The 12,676-nt window shown below is 51.9% G+C and overlaps 1 protein-coding gene across 7 annotated transcripts in view; it reads right to left on the bottom strand.

Annotated features, from left to right (window-relative positions):
- Window positions 1-12,676, bottom strand: part of APMAP (adipocyte plasma membrane associated protein) — a 91,156-nt gene that overhangs the window by 27,895 nt on the left and 50,585 nt on the right. For 3 of the 7 annotated variants that reach the window (XM_088844017.1, XM_088844020.1, XM_088844021.1), the window contains exons 10-11: window positions 6,759-6,975; window positions 928-2,026 (exon numbers count right to left, since the gene is read on the bottom strand). The gene's annotated coding sequence lies outside the window, so the exon portion shown is untranslated. Of the gene's footprint in view, window positions 1-927; window positions 2,027-6,758; window positions 6,976-8,542; window positions 8,661-12,676 lie in introns of all 7 variants that reach the window. The other 4 variants (XM_088844018.1, XM_088844023.1, XM_088844022.1 and 1 more) reach the window with 3 other exon arrangements.

Here is a 12,676-nt window from a genome sequence, read left to right as displayed (position 1 = left end):
AGAGTCCAGCAGAGAAGCCGCCCCAAAATGCCTGGAAAGAGGGGACAGGTTTGAAAAGGAGTTGATGAAATGGAGTTTAAATCATTCATTTGAATGTTAAATCACAAAATTGGTTATTTTTATCGCATACCTTGGGAGCTGAATATTTTGACATATTAATCAGTTCTCCAAAACGGCATTTACATCAAAATTCTGGTTGCTTTTGCTAAGCTTCTGTCCTGGCTGTTACAGTTTCTCTCTGCCCCAGCTGGGTGAGAGGTGGATGCCAGTGGCGACTTGAAACCCATCCCTCGGCTTCCTAGGACATCTCCCCCCCATGAACGGGGGAAGTGGTCCATTCCCTGGAGTTCTTGGAGAAGTTTCCCAAACTTCTGTTCAGAGCTGGGGGAGGGGACGGGGTGGGGCGCGCCTGCATCCCTGCTGCTCCGCCGGGGCCAGCACCCTTCAGCCTCGGCCCTCCCCAGTCTCCCTCCCTCCATCATCAGTTCTCATCTCCTTCCTAGAACTCACCAGCCCCCAGCAACCTGTGCCATGTTCTTACCTGTCTTGTCCACAGCCTTCCTCTTTTCTCACTGGGATGAAACTCTGAAGGGACAAGGAATTTTGTCCCTTTATCTCACCACTTTCTCCCCAGGCACCCAGAAAAGTTCCTAGCCCCTAGGCAATACCCAATATATATTTGAACAAATGGATAAACTAGGTACCAACAAAAGAAGACAGCTGAATTTGCACATTATCAAAGGCCAACCCTTCAGGCCAGAGGAGGAGACTGTAAGGATGCAAGTCCACGCCAGGTTCCACCCAGTGAGGGCTTGTCATGTCCCAGCCTCTGAGAGTCTCTCTAGTCACAGTTCAGGATGAACAAGCTCTTGTTCAGAAACACCTGAAACCTCAGTCCCCAGGCCTGTGCTGGGGCCAGTCCCTCACCTCTGTGCTCCAGCTGCCACCCTCATCTACAAGGGAGTCGGGCAGAGCCTTCTTTCCCAAACTGCTTCCAGGGGCTCAGGGTCGATGGCGCTGCCTCTGCAGGGAGTGTCCGGAAATCACGCCCCCGTCATCACTGAAGGAGTAGAAACGGAACCACCAGTGCACCAGAGGACTTGGCACTCCGTGGAAGCCCCATAGCAACCCTGTGGTTTGGGGACAATTATTAACCCACTTGTTCATGAGAACCTAGGTCGTAAGAGTCTTTCTCAACATCCTAAATGCACAGAGAACTGGCTCTGCACTCACTCCTATGGATGCCTTGGGGTGGCTTCTGAGCCCCAGTCTAGCCTGGCCACTTCCCACCAGGGGCTTCCACTCTGTCCCATGTCCCCTTGGCCTTGGCTCATCCTGGGGTGAACCAGGGGTGCCCTCCATGCTCCCGGCTCCCATCCCTCTGCCCTCATTCCAGTAGCCAGTGCAGCCCAGCAGTCAGCCCGAAATTAATGGGGGAAGCACCGCCTCATCGCGCTTCGCTCCCTTAATTTCAAAATGGCCGCCATGCTGCCTTAGTACCCGGACTTCAGAAAGGGCACTGCAGGGCTGGCTGTCTCTGCCCTACACCATCTGGGGTACCTGGGATCAGGGCAACCAAGAGATGCAGATGCTAGCCGTGCAGTCTGGCTGGCATGAGCTGCAGGGGTAAGGGCAGGCCCCCGGCAGCTTCTGGCACAACATGAATCCTCAAAATTAAGTCACAGACGGTGCATACTTTGTTGACAAGATGTGAGGAGGAGGGAAGGATTGTCACAGCACGAGTTAAAGAGCAGCTGGTGGGGAGGAAGTGTATCAGCTAGAATGCTATGTTCGTAAGAACAGCTCCAACCCAGAGATTTCATCAAAATGTATAGGAAGCCCATGGGTCCAGGGGCAAGACTGGGGACATGTCCCGCAGAGACCAGGAGAGAAATGAAAACTCACTGCAGTGGGCAGTCTCTCCCAGAAGCCACTGTTGACACTCGATGCAAACACCGTAGTGGGAATACCTGGTGGTTTGGCCTGAACCGTCAGCTACGCCAGCCCTTTGGAGAACACGTAGTTCCTGAAAAGGAAACCAGGCTGCAGAAAGGACAGAAAGAGGGACACGAGTGCACACAGTGATATAAGACGGAAAGAATTCTCACTGGATTCCAGCTCTGTTCTTTTCCTCCAGGCATGCGCCAGACCCAGAACTGCCTCTCAGGGGAGAGATCTCAGGTTTTCCCCGCCACAAAGCAACTAAACATCCAAATACCAAACAGTGCTGCGTGTCTCTCCTCTGAAACAAACAAGCAGTTCCTTGCAATTTTTGTGCCTACAAAGTGCCGTACAGTCTTTGTTTACAGAGGCATTTAAAGATGGATGATTCCTCCAAGCTCCTAAAAGTGTGAACTCTTTTACCACTTTAAATAGAGTTTATAATGTATTATTTTAGATTTTCAGCAACCATATTTATTCAGCAATTAAGTGCTGCCAAGTGATTTTGGAAAATGAGCGTGGTGACTGGAATAATGCAATGCGAAGCCTTGTTCTGTTAAATGGGAATCCAGATCACATTCCAGTCTGGGAAGCCTTATCACAGTCCTCTAGTCCCTGAGTCCCCCAGTTAACTAGAAGCACAGACAATATGCTTCTTCCCATCCTAAATAGATTCTCCTCTCTATTAATTCTAAGTTTTCCACTGGTCACCATATTCCCAAATTGTCCAATGCAAACCATGGTAACCTTGTGCACGCTGGCCACAGACCCCAGCTCTCAGGGCTCCCGGCACATCCACAGATTCCTCTGTGAGGCCTGGAGACTGCCTGGGGGCTTTCCTGTCGTGGGGTCCAGCAGGAAGGGACAGAGGGTGGATCCCCAGAAGCAGACCTTCAGTTCAGTTCAGTTCATTTCAGTTCAGTCACTCACCTTAGCCAACAAGAAATGGGGGTTGGGGGAGATAGCCCAGTTTCCCAGCCCCTCTACCCATCGGCTGGGACGGCGCTGGCAGAAAGGAAGATGTTCTGAATCAGGAAGCCAGTGGCTCCTGTGGGAATCCACAGATAAATCTTTGCCTGGGCCTTAGGTATTTCCCAGAGAGATCTAAAGGTCAGAAGGTACAGGAAAGAGCTGCCAGTTTCATCAGAGGTGAGGAGTGAGTACCTGCAGGCCCCTCCCTCACTTTCCACCCCTCCATCCCCCACCACTCTCCAGTGGTCCACCCTCCCCTGGCCTTTGTTCTTGAGGCTCCGGGAAGGAAAAAAAAAAAAGCAAATTCCGTTCAATCACCATAACCTGTCCTTGCAGGAGCATAAAAGCAACTGATTGCTTATTTTAAACACCTAACCTATCTATTGCAGCAGCAACTCAGAAAATCTGATAAGGTGCCAATGGAAAATGTGTCACACATGAATATCCATTTTAAAAACACGCTTATGTCACACTTCACATAAAGGTCAAAATTAATGTTATGTTGGAAACATTTTTCAAAAGTACAGTTATTTGGACTCGTGAAGTGAACCAAATTCCTGTTTGGTTTACCATCTTGGATTTCAGCTACACACATTTCACCAGAAGGGCCTCGCCATCAGACTGTAGGCTGAGTTGATGTGCTGCCCCGGGTCCCCCAGCCTCTGTCCAGGTCCCTGCTTAGCCATCTCACCCTCCATGAGAAGCAAGCACCCTTCCTCTGCCTAGCCAGATGTATCCCCTCCCCACTGGTGTCATCAGCTCTGAAGCCCCTGACCCAGGAGCCACCGGCCTCACATCCTGTAGCAGTGAGAAGCCCCTATGGCATCCCAGGCACACAGACAAGCGCTCAGCTGCTGACGGGTGTCCAACTGGGGGACCGTCTTCCAGAGACAGATGGGACTCGCTTTCCCCTAAAACAGTGTTGCCGCGTTACCTGGGGTCTGCAACGGGGGAGCTGGTGAAGAAAGCAAGAGCTGTTTTACCCTCTCTGATTTCTGAAATTCAAGTAAAACAGACAGGCAATGAGGCCAAAAACATAAGAAACTGTAGATACCCATCTTGAGAGACGAGTTGCCCTGGGGACCTTCCTGAGCAAGGTACTTAAGTGGAATAGAAAAGACGGCAGGACACCCCGGGGCCTAGAATTCGGTGGTTAAACACAGGTGTACCCACACAGGCAACCCAGGGATTCTGATCAGACACCCCCACCGCACCCCTCACTTCAGCATCCAGACCCTTGGGCTCCGGGGCTCTGTCCTCTGCTGTCCCCTGGTGTCTGGAAGATTGCCCACATGGAACAGACACACTAGGGATACTTGCTGAATTTAAAGCCAACAGGAATAGCCAACCCTATAGGAGCGAGCTTTTCGCCTGCCGTGGATCGAGCAGGGGACAATTCCAGGGCACACGCCCACCCCCTCCACCCCAGCAGCCCCCACCACTGACAGGTGGAGAAAAGTTAGACAAGTCACCTTGGATTCCACCTTCTTCCATTGCGGCCCTAACAACCTGCATCGTCGAGCTGTTAACCCCAGCAGGGGTCATCCCTGCAAGAGCTGTTCCAAACCCTAAGGTGTTGTGCAAACGAGCTGGTGATGATGATGGAAAAGACACAGCAGGTGTTTCAAGTTCATTTCAAACAAATAAAGGCTAAAGTCCAAAAAGACAGGACAGATTTCTATTTATGGAAGGTTCAGAGGACAGAACAGACCCCTGTTGTCAGAAATGGCTGGGCTCCAGGCCAGCCCTGACCCTAACCCCTCTTCTGGACAGTATGTCTTTGGGGGGTCCAATGTCCCATTTCAAGTGAGCATGCCGAGTTTTAATCAGACAATCAATTGGCAGAGTAACAGCCAGACTGGCATGGATGAGGCCGATGTCTGTCGCCGTCTCTCTGGCCAGCAGGTGATATGCTTAGCTAAGCCTCTTCTGCCTCTGGTTCCTTGGTGTGAAGGGAGAGGAGGACATGACTTCAGTGCTTTTCTACCGTTCCAGCTGCAGAACTATGTTTTCAAGCAGATCCTTGCACACACTGAAGTCAACGTGGCTTACCCATAGCAGGCACCACGTAAACATTGTAAATGGACACCTCTGCCACAGTGAATGTTTTCCCCCACCCGCCCCAGCCTGTCCCCTTCGGTGTCATCCTGAACACGTCTGAAACACCTGAGCAACATGACCCCTGGCACTGCTGTCCTGCTGCAGAAAGTCTGGGCACACGAGACCCCAACCAGCTGGTTTCCCATCTGCCAGTCTGTCCTCCCCGCCAGACACAGTCCTCAATTTCTTTGGAAATATGTCTCACTGCCCTTGTTTGAACGAGATGGCCTGAATATATGTGCAAAATCAAAAGATCATTAAAAAAAAAAAAAAAACCCTCTCCAGAAACTGCTTGAACAGCCGTGAGCCCCAGCTCCCATAACCACAGAGATGCTTGTTGGATTTTCCTTTTGAAATCACACCTGGTGCAACCACAGGAGTCCAGAGCCAGCCGCCTCCCAGCTCAGAAACCATTCCAACCATCTGCTGATGCCACCTGGCCGTGGGGCTTCCAGAACCATGTGCTCTGTGTCGTGACCAACATGCGATAAAGTCCTGCTTCTGTTAGAAAGATCCCCTGGAGAAGGGAAAGGCTACCCACTCCAGTATTCTGTCCTGGAGAATTCCATGGGGTTGCAAAGAGTTGGACACAACTGAGCGACTCGCACTTTCTGCACAAACGCCCACCGGTGGTTGTAGAGCAGGTCAGTGTGTCAGTTTGGGGCACCTTAGAGGGAGATGAAGGACCCCTGCTCTTTAATGGTATTATTAAGGTGGCTCAGACAGTAAAGAATCTGCTGGCCATGCAGGAGACCTGGGTTTGATCCCTGGGCCAGGAAGATTCCCTGGAGGAGGGCATGGCTACCCACTCCAGTATTCTTGCCTGGAGAATCCCATGGACAGAGGAGCCTGGCGCGCTGTCGTGCATGATGTCACAAAGAGTCTGAAATGACTGAGAGACTAACATTAAGGTGCCATCCACCTAAGTCTTTGTGCCTGCTCTTGGTTGATCTCCCCCAAAAATCAAGCATGAGCATCAGTCAACTTAGGGCCATCCTCACAGTTGTCCACTTGCTGGCGTCACTATGGCAGGTGAGGGCTGCTGCTGCTGCTGCTGCGTCACTTCAGTCGTGTCCGACTCTGTGTGACCCCATAGACGGAAGCCCACCAGGCTCCCCCATCCCTGGGATTCTCCAGGCAAGAACACTGGAGTGGGTTGCCATTTCCTTCTCCAATGTGTGAAAGTGAAGTCGCTCAGTCGTGTCCGACCCTTAGCGACCCCACGGACTGCAGCCTACCAGGCTCCTCCATCCATGGGATTTTCTAGGCAATAGTACTGGAGTGGCTTGCCATTGCCTTCTCCAGCAGGTAAGGGCAGTGGGCAATAATTAGATAAGAGATGACCAGCTTTTCCCTAGAGAAGACCAGGATGACCTCCTTACTCTACTCCTGTGACCAAAGACAGGGGGGACCCAGGACAGACGGAGCTCCACTTGGAGTCAGCCCACACCAGCAGCCTCTCCCCTCCCACCCACCTCCCCTTCCCTCCAGCCTCACCTAGGAGCACTTCCTTAGAAACCACCTGCCTGTGAACCACAGGGTCTGGTTCCAGGGCCTCCTCTCTCCTCAACCATGGAGGGTCAGCCTGGGCTGACAAAGCTTCCGGAGACTTTCAGAGACTGTATCTGCATTAGGGGCGCTGCACCCCTGGACAGACACAGGCATAAATCCTCTCTCCCTACGTTTGGCCCTGCTGGCTGTGGGGACAAGCTTTTCTGTCCAAAGAGCAGCAGGAGCTGTCTTACCGTCTTTAGCGGCCCCAGGAAATCCCAGTGCCTATCGTCCAGCGAGGGTCCCATGGGACAGAGGCAGAGTGGGGAACAGAGTCTCCAGGTCAGAATACTGGAGCAGGTTGCCCTTTCCTCCTCCAGGGGATCTTCCCGACCCAGGGATCAAACCCATGTGTCTTGCATCTCCTGCACTGGCAAGCGGGTTCTTCACCACTGCGTCACCTGGGAGTAACTGGAAAGAATTTGGAAGCAAAGTTAGTCTTCATACCAGTAACATATTGAAAAATCAGCACATGCTTGCAAATTCTAGGTTATACACCAATAGTATTTGAAAAATGGGGTTCAACGTATTAATTAACCAAGCCCATTATCAGTATGAATGCTGAGGTGCTTTGTCATTCATTCCTTATCTCATGCCTCTCCTTGCATGTTTCCAGATTACTATAGATGCTTCCTTTCAAAGGAATAAACCACTGGACAAAGAAAAATAAGCACGTACCACATTGGGATACAAGGTATGGGTTGCAGGGTCAATAAATTTTGACATTTTAGGTTTTCAAGTGGAGACAGGAAAATAGGGAGTGGGAAGGATTTAAAAAAAAAAAATTTAAGCTGAATATGAAAAGCTTGGTGACTCGGGGCTTTAAATTCTTAGTTTCCAACTGAAGATGGTGTTTCTGTCTCTATGAATTTCTGTTATATAATATAACCTAGGATTTGTGAAGTTTTATTTTCTTTTTAAATTAAAGAATGTCTTATTGCTTTACAAGATTAAAAAATAAAGCCAAGGATGAGATTCCACTATATCCCCCAGTGCAAGAAAACAGACATTGTCAAACGCCAGCAAGGTACCAACAGAGGAGAGCTCGTGTCTTTGGGAACTTGTGACAACAGAACCACCTGGAAACTGACACTTTCCTGTAAAGTCGTACCTCTGTCGTCACTGTAACCTAACACCTCACACCTGGGTGTGTATTCAAGAGAAGAGAAAAACAGTGTCCAGAGACAAAAATTCCCAGGCTCTGCATCGCCATGGGGGCGACTCAGTAACTGGAAGGAGGGTTCTGACCTCAGCCCCAGCCTGGACAAGGCAACAAAACATTCAGACAACAGCAGTCTGATGTAAAAAACACCACCGCCTGTGACAGCAGGAACAGGAAACCAGTCTGGGCTGAAAGATCAGAACAAGGATCCCGGGTGGGGAACAGGCTGGGGGGGAAGAATCAGAGGGAGACTCCTGGGATGATGAAAACCTCCTCTATCTTGCCTGGGTGATACTCACACAGATATGTGAAATAATCAAAGCTCATCAAACTGAAAGATCTGTGTATTTTACTCTGTGTCAATTATGTTTAAATTAAAAAAAAAAAAAAAAGATAAATGTGGGCCCCTGACTGACCCAGGCACAGACATGCAGGCCCCTGGACTGTGTCCTGCTGATGAGGCAGGGAGGTTTGCATAGTGTTTGCCCACCTGTCTCAGGTCCCAGGGCAGCAGCTTCAGTTACTGTGTAAACAAATGAAGTCAGGATCACCACATCCCCTGGCTTCAGCCCCATGCTGCTTTGTCACTGCTCCCACCGATTTCATCCTGACCTTTCCAAATCATTAAGTATTGGACACCAGGTCTGACGGCAGAACCATCCGTCCCACTTGACGGGCCGCACCCTGTGTTTGGGGAGGTGGTCTGGGTCTGGGTCTAGTGGCCACATTGCCCACGTCCAGAGTCAGCTGAAGTCCCTTCACTGCTCCGTGCCCCAGTGTCCTTACCTGTAAGGTGCGGACAATGTGGGTACCTACCTCCCAAGGGCTGCAGTGGAGGGCAAAGTGGATCGTTTCTGCTGTGTGCTTATGGGGCTTGCTCAGTAACATTTAACTGTTTTCCTCTCTGCTGGGCACGTCGTGTCTTTCCAAGTTTCTATAAACAAGGCTACAGTGAACAACCTGTGATTTTACTTGTTCTGAAATGCTTCCTAAAGACACATTCCCACAAGTGGAAACCCTCTCCCACAAGGCGCAAAGCTGCTTTCCAGAAGGAGTCTTCTAAGTTCTGCTGTGACCAAAAAGATGAGACAGGACCTGTTCCCCATACCTGTGCAAGACTCTGCATTGCTGTGGGGGTTTTTTGTTTGTTTCGGGGTTTTTCATCTACATCATATGGCATGCAGGCTCTTAGTTCCCCCATCAGGGATCGAACCTGTGCCCCCTGCATTATGAGCACAGAGTCTTAACCACTGGACCAGCAGGGAAGTCCTGACTCTGTGTTTATACTTGTTTGCAAAGCTTTCCCATTGTTGGCAAAATCACTTCCTCATGCTGCCTTCTTTTTTATTAGCAGTGCTTTCCAACATGAGCTGACCATCTGTTTTAATCTGCATACACAGTACCTTTCATGGCTTTACTTCACATTTCCATCCGGGTGTTCACCCATTTAACACAGAAAGACTCTTCATATATGACACGTATCAACCATTGCAGGCTAGCTGTGGGATTTATCCTCCGGATGAGGGCACTGGGTAAGTACAAAGGTGGCAACGGATAATGTCACAGGACCACAGGCATGAGCCAGCCTCTCTGGAGCAGATCAGGGCTGCGGCCATCTAGTCTTCTGCCTCTCACTGCAAATGTTCCTGCCGTTCTGCAGACCGAGGCTCACAAGGCGCTCTGTCAACTCGGGGACAGAAACCACAGCCGCCGCCACGTGGGTGCCTGGCTCCAGCCAGCTGGGCTTGCAGCTGGGCTGTCGCCGACCAGGCTGAGCCCCCTGCACAGGATGCTCTGGGTCAACAAAAATGCTTGAGGAGAAATAAATGGCCCTCCTCTGAGATGTCATGCAAGCCTAGTGGAACCACAACCCAGACAGCTCTTTGTCCTCAGTGTCACTTAAGCTAATTACGGGGTGGGGGGGCAGCTACAGAATGAGCTACTGATGTACCATCCCTCGTCTCAAGTCAGTGCCTTGGTGACGGCCACTAACGTCTGAGAAGGGAGGGCCCACTCCACGGACAGGCGCAGGATGAGCCCTGCCCAGCAGCTCATGGAGACCCTGCCCATCCGCCAATTTCATGGTGGGAGTGTCACACGGAGTGTCTCCTGGTGGAACCTCCAGCCTGGTCTCTCTATACTGGCACCCCCAGCTCCCCAGGGTCGTCCCCGGCACCAAGCTCCAGCAGACTCTACTCCTGGCCAAGCTTCCTGCCATGTGGGGACCATAGTCCTCCTCCCCAGGCCAGAGCGAACCCGATTCTTGCTCAGGGAGCCCCAGGGAAAAGTTGAGCTCATATTTCCTCCTCAAAAGTCTCTTATTCATCTCTTCTTGTCAATGGTGTCTTTAATGTCTCCAGAGCAGAACAATTTTTTAAAATGCCCTTCACCTTTACAATAAAATCAGTTTCAAAGATAAGCATGACCACAGAGCTACAGAAGTAAAGACAGTGTGGACGGGCATGCAACCTTGCCCAGCACCCCTCCAGCACCGAAACCCAGACAGCTTTCTGTCTCAGGGAAAGCCTGAGATGTCGCAGAGACTGAGAAAGGTGAAAATGCCCTGAGCACATGGATTTAGCCCTTACTGTTTGGAGCCGACCTCTCAGGAAGGACGTGACCAGAGTGATGGGGTGGGGGCCACACTGAACCGACCAGCTGGCAAGAGCTCCGTCCGCGACTGAGGAGACCCTGGCCCATCGGTCCACGCCGGATGCCTCCCCTCTGACCTCAGAAACACCTCCCAGAACCTTCCTCACCCACCCCACTCCCCAGCAGCGCCTCTCTCCAGAGCCCTCCCGAAGCCCCACCCTCCCTGCATGGGGCCGGAGTGTCCATCAGAGGCTCAGGTCCCTTTAAGAAGACAGCCCCCGAGGCTGAGCAACCCTCTGAGAGGGAGCCAGATAGGACCCAGCTCGGTGGGCAGCATCGACAGCTGCTTTGGGGAAGCGGCCACAATGACCACCCTCACCTGCGGAGGAAGGGCGTAGCCCCCACCCCAAGGGTGACGCTGCATTACTGCCTGGGTCCGAGTGGATGGAGCAAGACCCGGCCAAAGGCGATGGGATAGACACAGGGCGGGGGACGTGCAGGAAGGACAGGTTGAGGACCCGCGTGGGGGCAGCTGCTCCTCACAGCTCGTCGGCATGTCTCACGGTCCCCATTACACACAGACGAAGAAGAAATTGTTTATTCCTGACGTGTAGCTTTTTAACCTGCCAACCGAGCACAGGAGATCTTCCTTGCCGACACTTCTCCTCACCCCTGACTAACGTAAACAATTTAGCGTTGAGCGAAGAGGCGGTAGGAGCCCCTTGTCGCAGGCTCCAGCCCGCCGCACAGAAGTTCTGAGCCAGTCACATCCTGCCCCTAACGACCAGGGCAAGAGTCATGAGGACAGAACCCCGGGTCCCAGTGAGTCTTGGGGTGGGGTGTCTTACCCTGGAATGCGTGTGCTGCTGGGAACAGACCTCACAGCTTCACACTGGACACCCACACGCCACCCACACGCACGCACTTCCCTTCAATTTGCCTGCCAGTCTTTGAAAATCTGCTATTTAAGAAAGGTGAAATAAAAGATTTTAACCACTTAATACAATTCCTCTAAATTCTTCACCCTCTTTCCACAAATAACAAAGAAATTGTCTTGTGAATTGGGTTGAGATAGCCCCTGAAAGAGAAGGGGGGAGCTGGTTTTCCATCTTCTGATTTCCCCTGAACACCGTGGGCCGTCAAAGCCACCTTCCAATTTAAAATTCCAGGGACAGGAAGAGAGGCCAAAACCACAGCCAGGCGGGTGCGTCCAGGATAACTGATGGCACACGGCCTGACCTCTGCTGACATGCTTACGTGAGGCTGTCATGATAGTGAGCACTGCCCCTCATGCAGAACTCGGAGGCACAGAGTACCCAGGGCCCTGCTCAGTCAACAGCCCACTGGTGGGCAGCAGCAGAGACCCCCACCACAGCCCGGAGGCAGGGGCCATAGGATTCAAGGGCCAGTAGCATGACAGCCAGGCCCCAGAGGCCAGTGTCAGACCAGAAATAACCAGATGGAAGGCCGTGCTTTTGAACTCAAGAGATTGGTCACTCAGAAATGAGATGGCAGAGACTTGAACTGTCGGCACTTCTGATGGGAAAGTCCTAGGTTTTGAGTTCACCACAAGCTTCACAGGAACCAACACTGTGACGTGCTAGAGAGATATTAATTAATAAGCTAGGCCCTTTGCATCTGGAGAATTTCTATGGCCCATCACCTCTGTGTCTGGAGTACCCATCTTCCCGTGTCTGTCCTCCCCATCAGCCCTGAGTCTGTCACTCCTCTTCCTAAGCACAAATATGTTCACAACTGTCTGTGAGGCCTCCTCACCTCGATGCACACAGACCCTTAAGCCTGAACTATGTGCACTGACACCCATTACCCACCCAGCACACCCATACCCATACTGCCTGCAGCCCATTTTCTGGGTCTCCAGGAGCCCCAGTTGCAGTCCCTGAACCTCGTCTCACCTCCGTCCATGTGTCTCCCTCACCTCCTGCCAAAGCCTCTTCCCAGGGAGCCCCTGCTCACCTCCACCACACCCCACCCCGGGCTCAGCATCAGCACCTCCTGCCTGGACAGTGGCTTCCCATCTGGCCCCTTTGCCTCATCCACCAAAGAGCATCCAGGACGATTTTTCAAAATGTGGTTCTGATTGTTATCACATCCCTTCACAAGATCCCAGCTCCTGTAGAATAAAGTGCAAGCCCTGTAGCCAGGCCCCTGGGGACCTCATGATTGGCAGCTGCTGTCTCGTCCAGGCTGCAGGCTACACTTTCATCCGAGCCAGACCCTCCTGGGGATGGCACCTCAGGCCCTCCAGCCCCTAGTCCAACACCCGGCGTGAAGGTGAACTCTGGCGCATCCCCGGTCACCCAGCCCCACTCCTGAAGCTCTGTCCTCCTCTCCACC

The sequence above is a fragment of the Moschus berezovskii genome, chromosome 15 (assembly GCF_049115385.1).
Source record: "Moschus berezovskii isolate FMDL1 chromosome 15, NW_MosBer_1.0, whole genome shotgun sequence".
Lineage (NCBI taxonomy): Eukaryota > Metazoa > Chordata > Mammalia > Artiodactyla > Moschidae > Moschus > Moschus berezovskii.
This window is presented reverse-complemented; position numbering and strand designations above follow the sequence as displayed.